Here is an 11,710-nt window from a genome sequence, read left to right as displayed (position 1 = left end):
AAGTACTGGAGTTTCAGCTTTAGCATCATTCCTTCCAAAGAAATCCCAGGGCTGATCTCCTTTAGGATTGACTGGTTGGATCTCCTTGCAGTCCCAGGGACTCTCGAGAGTCTTCTCCAACACCGCAGTTCAAAAGCATCAATTCTTCGGTGCTCAGCTTTCTTCACAGTCCAACTCTCATATCCATACATGACCACTGAAAAAACCATAACCTTGACTAGATGGAGCTTTGTTGGCAAAGTAATGTCTCTGCTTTTGAATATGCTATCTAGATTGGTCATAACTTTTCTCCCAAGAAGTAAGCGTCTTTTAATTTCATGGCTGCAGTCACAATCTGCAGTGATTTTGGAGCCCAGAAAAATAAAGTTTGACACTGTTTCCACTGTTTCCCCATCTATTTGCCATGAAGTGATAGGACCAGATGCCATGATCTTTGTTTTCTGAGGTTGAGCTTTAAGCCAACTTTTTCACTCTCCTCTTTCACTTTCATCAGGAGGCTTTTTAGTTCCTCTTCATTTTCTGCCATAAGGGTGGTGTCATCTGCATATCTGAGGTTATTGATATTTCTCCCAGAAATCTTGATTCCAGCTTGTGCTTCTTCCAGCCCAGCTTTTCTCATGATGTACTCTGCATATAAGTTAAACAAGCAGGGTGACAATATACACCCTTGATGTACTCCTTTTCCTATTTGGAACCAGTCTGTTGTTCCATGTCCAGTGCTAACTATTGCTTCCTGACCTACATATAGATTTCTCAAGAGGCAGATCAGGTGGTCTGGTACTCCCATCTCTTTCAGAATTTTCCAGTTTATTGTGATCCACACAGTCAAAGGCTTTGGCATAGTCAATAAAGCAGAAATAGATGTTTTTCTGGAACTCTCTTGCTTTTTCAATGATCCAGTGGATGTTGGCAATTTGATATCTGATTCCTCTGCCTTTTCTAAAACCAGCTTGAACATCTGGAAGTTCACGGTTCATGTATTGCTGAAGCCTGGCTTGGAGAATTTTGAGCACTACTTTACTAGCGTGTGAGATGAGTGCAGTTGTGCGGTAGTTTGAGCATTCTTTGGCATTGCTTTTCTTTGGGTTTGGAATGAAAACTGACCTTTTCCCGTCCTGTGGCCACTGCTGAGCTTTCCAAATTTGCTGGCATATTGAGTGCAGCACTTTCACAGCATCATCTTTCAGGATTTGAAATAGCTCAACTGGAATTCCATCACCTCTACTAGCTCTGTTTGTAGTGATACTTTCTAAGGCCCACTTGACTTCACATTCCAGGTCTAGTTAGTGGGTATAATGGATCAGATGTATCCCACTTTTCTTGAAAATCTACTAGGTGACTATGAAAGAGCTTTTCATGAATTTTCTCCTTAATCCGTTCCACAGTGATGTGAATCACGGGAGACTGATGCTGCCTGTCCTTATGTGAGACTTCAGAGACTCAGAAACATCCCCAGGACTTGGCTAATGCCAGCCGCAAGGTAGGAAATGGAGAAAGGATTTCAACACATACGTTCTCTCCTCATGTGCACCTTGCACATAGATTTCGCTTCCTGTTGACCATGACGAAGATATATTTCCTTCACACAATACACTTCTTACATTAAAAAGTGTTTTAATTTCAAATATGAATGCGTGCTTAACTTTTGCCCTTGAATAAAGATGGAAGCTCATATGCTGAGGTGACTGTGCATCAGTAAAAAACAATAATCTATTATTACGGTGTGAGTAGGTGTGATATCTTCTCGCTAATGACTTGCTAGGCATAAGCACCAGGAGATGAACTTGACATTTGATACTGATACAGCCGAAAAGGGAAGACCCTGGATTGTTCTTAAGGAACACTTTTAAACCTTTCTTAAAGTTCGAAGAGCTTTATCTTCCTAAAATGGAAATATAGAAATGGTCCTTGTCAGAAGGGAGCAACACAGGGCCCCAGTGATTCAGACCTGCTGTATGTGGGACTAAAGTGATGCTTTAATTTGAATTTATATCTGAATTTTGTCATAGGAGTCATTGGTATTTTAAAGCATTCTTTTATCTCCCACCAAAGAACTTTGGGGAAAGGATGACAGATTCTTGCTTGGATCCCAGGCATTTGAGTGGGCTGAGGGCTGGAGCCCCAGAGGCTGCTTTTGTCTCATAAGCAGTTATTTCCATTTTAGTGTGTTTATAGCCATAACTCCAATGTTGGAGGATTAACCCGGGCTTGACTGAAAGTTTACTGAAGAGAATGCAGACTAGGTATTTCTTGCCTTACTTGCCTCCGTTCTCCTTGATCTCATGTTTATCTTCTCTGCTCACCACAGTATCAGATCAAATGTCACCTCTTCCAAGAAAGAGGTCTTTTCCTCACTTGGCAGAAACAGGCAGAGGAATCAGAAACTGGTCTCTATAAATGCGATTTGGGGACCTTCCCAACACAAGCTTTTCCTACGCTCTGCTGACCAGAAGCCCTCAGTGCCTCCTGCAGCACCTCTTACATCTGGGCTTGAGCCCGGCAACTCAAACTCTCTCCATGGAGGCCTGGCTTGTTGTGTATATGCCCTGTTCCTCTGATACCCACTCCCTCCTTGGCATGCAAACACCACACTAGATCCCCTCACACCTAAGTGCATGGAAAAGCCTCCTTCATTCGCGTAACTCTCATATCCCTCTGGGCACCTTCCTTTTTCACTCCTTAAATTAATTACATTAAAATGATTTTTATAGGTTTATATTATGAGTCAGCAGTCACCACTTAACAGTAACATATAATCTCTCCCCTTGGGAAGTTCTGGTCTAATTTCTCTGTGGTGGTTCACAACACATTCATCACTAGACCATGTCCTATGGTTGCCTGCATCAGCATCACTTCTGTAATTTACTACACATTCCTTTTATGTCTGAATCTCCCCCTCCTGAGAACTTACACATGGCTAAAAAAACAAAAACAAAAACAAAACCAAAACCTTCGCTCACTGGAAGTGACTGATTGGAAATATAGGAGCTCTTTGTGTTTGCTGAGGATTTCTGCATACAGAAGGCATTCATATATGGCCCAGGTTTTCTGAGATTTTTTTCCTCAATTTCAAAAATTATGTCTCATTGCCACATCATATGTCTTGACTTCTAGATGCAAATTATAGTGACATGAGTGTATTACATTTGTCTTCATGTAACACATATTGTTCAGCATGGAAGTATTATTTCTACTCTGAACTCATAACGACTGTTGATTTATTTTTTTCCTAAATTGTTTTTGATTTGTAGCTGCTCCAACCCACATGCAGGTAAACACAGAAATATACAATTTGGATGTCAGTGTTGTAACATCTGTGAAAAAGGCCAGAAGAAGCCCAGCTTTTCTTTGTGACTATCTCAAAGGTCTTTGCTGCCGTTCCTTCTTATCTGCAGATATGTAGCTCTTTCTGTGATGCACGCCTCATGTACCTGGGAACACATCTTTCCAACGGCTGGCACATAGTTCTCAGAACCAGCATGAGAAAAAAAAAAAGCTTAGATGACTAGAATTAAAATAACAGCTTCATTTAAAGCTTTTCTAAAGTCAAACATCTGAGCATCCTCCAGAACCCAAGAAGTGAAGGAGATCAATCTCTTGTCCCATTCTGAGGGTTGTCTTTTCATTTTGTTTTTGCTTTCCTTTGCTGTGTAGAAGCTTTTAAGTTTAATTAGGTCCCATTTATTTTTGTTTTTATTTTCACTACTCTAGGAGGTGGGTCAAAAAATGTCTTGCTGCAATTTATGTCAGAAAGTGTTCCGCCTGTTTTCCTCTAAAAGATTTATAGTATCTGCCCTTACATGTAGGTATTTAATCCATTTTGAGTTTATTTTTGTGTATGGTGTTAGGAGGGTTCTAATTTCATTCTTTTACTTGTAGCTATCCAGTTTTCCCAGGAGCACTTGTTGAAGAGACTGTCTTTTCTTCATTGTATATTCTTGACTCCTTTGTCATAGATTAGGTGACCATAGGTACTTGGTTTTATCTCTCTTTTCTGTCCTGCTCTGTTGATCTATATTTCTGTTTTGGGGGCTAGTATCATACTGTTTTGTTTACTGTGGCTTTGCAGTATAGTCTGAAGTCATTGCAGCACTACGTACTGCAATAGCCAAGGATGGAAGTAACCTAAATGTCCATTAACAGAAGAATGGATACAGAAGATGTGTCACATATATACAATGGAACATTACTCAGCCACAGAAAGGAATAAAATAGTCCCATTTTCAGAGACATGGATGGACCTAGAGATTGTCATATGGAGTGAAGTAAGTTAGAAAGAGAAACACAATTATCATATAATATTGCTTCTATGCAGAATCCAGAATAATGGTACAGATGAATTTTTTCAAAGCAGAAATAGAGACACAGATGTAGAGAACAAACTTATGGTTACTGGGGCGATAGGGGTGAAGCAGATGAATTGGAAGATTGGGATTGACATATATACACTATTGATACTATATAAAGTAGGTAACTAAAAAATAATAATAATAGAAGAGATAACCAGTGAGAACCTACTTTATAGCACAGGGAAGTCTGCTGAATGCTCTGTGGTGACCTAAATGGGAGAGAAATCTAAAAAAGAGGGAATATACGTATATGTATAACTGATTTACTTTGCTGGACAGCAGAAACTAACACAACATTGTAAAGCAACTATACTCTAATAATATTTTTTTTTAAACCATTATGCCATGAGGCAAAAAAAAAAAAAAAAGATGTGATAAGAATTATTTTTCTCCCAAATCTCAAAATTATGAACTTGGTAAGGTTGAACACTTCCCACAAATTAGTGTCTTAAAACAACACATCTTCTGTTAAATATGGGAGTGGGTGCATTTCAGTATTCCTTTTTCCCTCTCCCAAGTGCTTTCCTGGTGCTTCCTGTCACTGCTATTCCTCCAGTCCCCACTGCAAGCTCTTTCTTTCCAACACTGCAGCACTGAAGCAGCACAATTTTAAAGTAGAATTTAGGACCTGACACAGAGGAAGGGATCTGGCTAACTCTGCAGAGAGAATCTAATTAGGGAGACGGGATTTGAAGAGCTGGAGTTTTTCTAGGACACCTGGCTCACCCTTCTGTGTAATGGAAGTTGTCACTGGCCCTTTGCTGGCAGCTGAGGCATCAGGATGTGGGTGTCACTTCTCATCTGAATTAAATGCTGCCTCCAGCATGACGTTTCAGGCAAACAGGAACTGCTGGGTGCTCAGGCACTGGGATCTTTACCTGAAGTCCCTTTCAACTTGGAGACACTGTAATTTTGCAGAGGGAGAGAGCTGTCAGCACAGGATAAGGGAGAACTTTCTAAAACTCAGAACTACCGGTCACCAGACAGACTGTTTGGTTCCACTACTGGCCAAATTCAGCAGAGATATGACTTGCTGATCAGCTGAATAGAGAGTCTACCTCAGAGCCACAGGACTTACTAAGTTAAAGCTTCAGCCTCAGTCTCACGCCCATAAAATGATGGATATGATATTGATTCATTTACATATTCATTCATTGTTGCTTTATTGGGAATCCATTGTGTTCCAGGCAATCTTCTAGGGATGGAGATACAATGATTAATGAAAGAGGTGAAGTTTTTGTCCTTATGGAGCATCTATTTTAATGAGAAAAGAAAGAAAACAAGCCAATTAAGGACTGGCTATCATGTGATACTACAGTTATAAAGGGATGGAGAGTGATGCTGGAAATGTTGTCAAACCTGTGGAGTCAAATAAAATTGAATGATTAAAAAACATTTATCTTGAATTGAACCATAGTTGATTTACCATGTCATGTAAGTTTCAGGTGTACAGCAAACTGATTCAGTAATACATATACATGTATCTATTCTTTTTCACATTCTTTTCCCATTTAGGTTATTACATAAGTTCATTCTCTAAGTCTGTGAGTCTTTTTCTGTCTTGTAAATAAGTTCACTTTTATCGTTTCTTTCTAGATTCCATATATAAGTGATATATGGTATTTCTTTTTCTGTGACTTACTTTACTCAATATGACAATCTGTGGGTCCATCCATGTGTTTGAGAATGGCATTATTTCATTCTTTTTAATGGCTGAGTACGATTCCATTGTATATAGGTACCACTTCTTCTTCACCATTTAGGTTATTATAGAATATTGAGCATCATTCTCTATGCTATACAGTAGGTCCTTGTTGATTAAAAATTGAATGATATTAGTGAAAACTAAGAGAGATAATAAGGACTGCTATTTACTAAGTGTTTTCTGGGTTCCTGGCACTGTGCAAAGCACTGTGCCTTAAATAAACTACCTATCAATAAGGACTAATAGGCTCATTTTATAGGCACTATGGCTGAGACTTTGAGGAACTGTATAACTTGAGTAACATGCCCAGTAAACCTAGCTATTTGGAGGTGAAGCTGGCAATGGAATTCAGGTATGAGCATTGGGCTTACAGGAGGTCCGTAATTAATTATATTGCTATTGATGAAATTCATTAATATTAATATGCTGTTGAGCTATTATGAAGGTTATGTGAAGTTAAAATTTTATGTGTTTAACAAATATTGCCTATGGTGTAAAGCTAGAGGCTATAATGCTTGCAAGGAAATAGGACACTGCCTTTGCCTTTCTCAAGTTTTCTGTCTAGTTTGGGGAGCTCTGCCTCAGGAAACAATAACTTAACACAGAACATGACTCCAGTATATAATAGTTCTCGACAGCAGAAGTCACCATTATTATTGGCAGTAACGGATGAAAGGAGGAAGGTAGCCATGGGGTTTCTTTTGGTCAGGAAAGATGTCCAGGTTTGAGTGAGGTCTTGAGAATGATAAATATGCAAGGGGCTGAGGGAAAGGAAAGAATAAAACAGATGGCATGGCTTGTTTGCAAGAATTAATGAAGCTTTAAAAGAAAAATAACAATAACAACCAAGAGTCCATCAACAGGACAATGGCTAAACAAATGGTGGTATATTTGCCCAATGGCAAATATACTACCATTATTCAGTGATTTAAAAAATAGATATATAAGCTACTGACACAAGCAACAATATTCATGAATCTTGAATCTTGATGAGTAAAGGAAGCTATCCACAAAGGGTATGAACTGTATGATTCCATCTGCATGAAATTCAGAATGAGGCAAACTAATCTATGGGGACAAAAGTTAGCAAAGTGATTCACTCTTGGGTTGTGGAGGGGATTAATTGGAAATGGGAATTAAAGAACATATTGGGATAATGGAAATGCTCTACATCTTGAACTGGGTGAGAGCTACATAGGTGTACGCACGGATACAATGTCTTTGAGTTTCACATCTCAGATGGTACATTTTATTGTACATAAATTAAACCTTAATAAATGAAACACAATAGAGGAAAAAAAAAGATGAGACTGGGGATACTCCAGAGAGCAGAGATTGGCTCATTTAATTAAGACAGAAATTGACAAAAAACATTTTGGAAGAAAAAAAGTTTGGAGTTAGTTTCCAGGAGGCCATGAGTAAAAAAAAAAAAAAAATACAGCAATTATGATCTGTTCTATGAACTATATTAATAAATTAGCCTCTGGAGGTTTTGAGTAAAAAACTAATAAATGATGTGTGTTAAAACATGAATTTCTAGGTCCCACCGCAGAGGCCTTGGTTAGGGTCTGGCAGTTTTCATCTCTTACCGGTTCCTAGGTTGATGCCTATACTCATTGTCTGGAAACCACATCGTAAGGACTCTAGTCTGCTTCTCAGGCACCTCAGGGGTGGAGGTTGAAAGAGAGACAAAGTGATGGAGTTAGAGTTCAGAGACAATGAGCTTGGAGCCAAGATGTGTTTTGAAGGAAGCCGTATGGAGGTTACATGAGAGGAGGGCTGGGCTAGAGGGAAGCCACGTAAGAAGGAGGCTTTTGTTGTAATTTAGGAGAGATGCGCAAAGTCTAAACCAGAGTGGTATCGAAGGAAGAGGAGATGAAGGGATTAATTCAGAGTGATTCAGGAGTTAGAATTTGATAATTTGGGACTGCATGTTGGGGATCAAGGTAAGAGAGGAGTCTTAGATGTCTCAGAATTTGTAGTTTGGTAATAAGGTGAATGATAGTATCATTTGTATCATGAAACAGGGGAGGACAATGCTAAGAAGGTTGGTCAGGATGTGCATGAGAGCTGCAAAGGGATTGTGTCATGGTCAGCCCCAAGTTCCTGCACACAGACCAGAGATCCACCAGAGCTGAGAGGATTGATACCTGCAAGATTCATGTGGGCTCAATGGAGAATGATTTCTGCCAGAACTGAGACCAAATAGGAAGGTCAGGGTGGCATGTTCTTAAAGTGGGATTGATTTTATTTTCAGAGTATGTAGTCTTCTATAAGGAGTTTTAGAAAGATTTTTGAACTTAAGTAAATAAATAATATCAAGGTCTGGAGCAGCTATAAAAGGATGGTAGAGAAGCAACTGTATCAGCAGCAGCTGAAAATTCACAAGGATAAAATAGCAAAGTCATGAATAAGTCAGGAGCACACACATGTACATATAAGACAGAAATGGAGACGAAAGAAAGACGGTTCTTTAAATAGTCTTAAGTTATATCTCAGAGAAATAGTAGCAGTTTAAAATGTAAATATATATATATCCACATATATGGATATATATATATATAAAGAGATAAAGACTGAAAAGAAATAGGTTAATAATACATAAACAGTGAATCCATGAGTTAAGTTTATGGGCTATATTTATTTTCTTATGTAAACCCTTTATTTTCTCAATTTTCTACAATCAACATGTTATACTTTAAAGTCATGAAAAAAAATTATTTAGTTGCTTTTTGAAAATCTGTTTCTGCCTGAATAATGGAAGAGGAAAGCATGATAGGATTCTCTAGAGAAAGGATTAGAGTCTGGCTTCCTGGTTCTCTTCTCTCTGCATCCCAAGACAGATCTTGGCAGTCCCACAAAGAAACGTCCAGATCTCAGTGCTCAGTGATTGGCAGCCAGCCGCCCCCTGAGTGTTGCAGCCTCACAGGCGATTTGATCCATTCTCACTGAGCAGAATGGGGCAAGGAGGCAATATTTAGAAAAACTTAACATTGAAACCATTCTAAATACGAAGAAAAATGGTTAGTGATGCATAACAGCCTCAGCTACTGCTCACCCCACCTACAGCTGCTGGGGAACCAAGATGCTCTGGCAAATTCCCTTGGGAGCTCTGGGCCTGCTTCACCCCACCCAGGTCTCTGAGAATCCAGCAAAAAACGGCCCAGGGCAACAGTCATGGAAGCCAATAATAAGCAGAAAATTTAAACAAGAAGCAAGACATGTACCACGGCTTCTTTCTAAGATGTAAAAGAGGTCTGACTTTAAGATACATTCTTTGTATGAGACAGAGCTTTCACGGGAAAAGGAAAGCAAATGCAGATTTCACTCCCATGTCCCACCAATCCTTGTGCTTTTCTTTTCATCATGCCCTTTGCTGGTCCATTAGTTCTGATTCTATGGCTCTGAGAAAGGCAAACGTTGGAGCTCAAAGTTATAGGCAAGGCTTCCCTTAATGATCCATGCTCTCTGCCTCCCTGCTCTTTGGAAAGACTGAAGGCCTGACCCTGTCTCTTCGGAACCACTGGTCAATGGCTACCTACAAATATGCACATTCTAATCTTCTCCTTTCCTCTCTTCCACCATCTCCCAAAAATGACCCCACAGAATTTATTCATGTGCACTGGGTGATTCTTTTAGGTCAACACAGAAATCACCTTCAGCCTCTATTTAAACTCTTGTTTCTTTATATTGTACATTCTATAGAAAACATACAGTGGCCGACTTGTTTCTCTCCTTCAACACCATCATCATACCTGTGAACATACAACAGTGGGGAACTGATGTGGGAAGTGTCTATCTGTTGCTCCAAGAATGTAACATCTTTCTAAATTCCTGTGGGACTCAAGATCAGCTTTTTTATTCTAACAGGTTCTCTGTCACTGGGTAGGCTTAAAGGGGAGGTGCTGTTACGGAAAGAAAAAGGGAGCTGTATCTATAGCCTTTGATGGGAGGAACCCTGCTAATATCAATTCACAGAGCAGCAGGAAGGGAGCCATGGGAATAAATATTACTTCATTGCTTCTTCATCCTCCTTCTAAAGTCTAAGTGGTACTGCCCACTGGCCTAAACCAGGACCTGCAGGGATTGTACTGCATATTTGTACTCACATACATGAAAGTGTATGTGTAAATCTAAATAATTTTATTTTATGTGTATATGATTATTATTGGGCTTCCCTGGGGGCTCAGACAGTAAAGCACCTGTCTGCAATGTGGGAGACCCAGGTTTTATCCCTGGGTTGGGAAGATCCCCTGGGGAAGGAAACTTCAGCTCACTCCAGTATTCTTGTCTGGAAAATCCCATGGATGGAAGAGCTTGGTAGGCTACAGTCTATGGGGTCGCAAAGGGTCGGACACGACTGGGTGACTTCACTTTCACTTTCTTCATGATCATTATTTTTTTCTTCAACTTGCTTTCTCCTCTTAATAGTATATAAGCCAAATCTCCATGATCTCCACTAAAATGAAAAGGGGCTTAGCAGTCAGTACTGATAATCAGTCTGTGAGCAAGGGTTTATTTCTATAATATTACAAGAAATATTATTATTTCTATAATATTAGAATTTTAACCATCAGAGTAAAGATAGATCATTCCCTTTGTTAGGTCTGTGTTTTGTCTGATGTTATCAAATAAGATAAATAAAAAAAGGTTTTACGGTATCTTAAATCATGAGCATGTTGCAAAATATTAAAGTTATTTTGTAACAGACACCATTTTCCCAGGTGAAATAAGGAAAGGACACCTTTCCTAGCTAAAAAGGTCATTGCTGCTGCTCCTGCTGCTAAGTCGCTTCAGTCGTGTCCGACTCTGTGGGACCCCAGAGACGGCAGCCCACCAGGCTCCCCCGTCCCTGGGATTCTCCAGACAAGAACACTGGAGTGGGTTGCCATTTCCTCCTCCAATGCAGGAAAGTGAAAAGTGAAAGTGAAGTCACTCAATCGTGTCCGACTCGTAGCGACCCCATGGACTTAGCTCACCAGGCTCCTCCGTCCATGGGATTTTCCAGGCAAGAGTACTGGAGTGGGATGCCATTGCCATTAGTTCATCTTATATAGGCACTTTACTGAAAACAAGGAAAAATAAGTACTTCTGAGCTGACTTACCTAGCTCCATCATTTCTGAAGAGGTTGCTGGAGGAGGTCATGGGTGGGACAAGACCACTGGTTGAACCGAGAGGGGATTTGTGTCATCAGAGGGTCTTCACCCCATCCTCCATCCTTGGATGGAATGTGCATTCTGCCCACCCCGGTTCTCACGGTTTATCCAGGATGAGCCTTGAGAGTCATTTGCTGCAGAGATCCTCTGGACTGAATAGCAACTGAATCCCATTCTCCTCTTGCTGCCACCCAAGCCCAAGTGCCTCTGCTTGTTAAAAACACCAGCTACTCACCTGGAGTGGCCTCTTCTTTAAATCTCTCCCTGCCCTCCTGGTACGGGGCCTGCAGGCTTCAGATTCCACCCTGGGGAATTCCTGAGTTTGAGTACCAGTAAGGTGGTGCTAGTGGTAAAGAACCTGCTTGCCAATGCAGGAGATATGAGAGATATGGGTTCGATCCCTGGGTCAGGAAGATCCCCTGGAGGAGGGCATGGCAACCCACTCCAGTATTCTTGTCCAGAGAATCCCATGGACAGAGGAGAGTGGTGGGCTACAGTC

The 11,710-nt window shown here is 40.3% G+C and overlaps 1 long non-coding RNA gene across 1 annotated transcript in view; it reads right to left on the bottom strand.

Annotated features, from left to right (window-relative positions):
- LOC104985388 overlaps window positions 1–11,399 on the bottom strand; it is a 24,477-nt gene extending 13,078 nt beyond the window's left edge. The window contains exon 1 of the long non-coding RNA XR_824891.1: window positions 11,160–11,399. This is a non-coding gene — a long non-coding RNA (uncharacterized LOC104985388). The remainder of the gene's footprint in view (window positions 1–11,159) is intronic.
- Window positions 11,400–11,710: the final 311 nt, after the last annotated feature.

This window comes from Bison bison, unplaced genomic scaffold (assembly GCF_000754665.1).
Source record: "Bison bison bison isolate TAMUID 2011002044 unplaced genomic scaffold, Bison_UMD1.0 scf7180017864043, whole genome shotgun sequence".
NCBI classification, from domain to species: Eukaryota; Metazoa; Chordata; class Mammalia; order Artiodactyla; family Bovidae; genus Bison; species Bison bison.
Note: the sequence above shows the minus strand (reverse complement) of the source record. Positions and strands in the feature narration are given on the sequence as shown.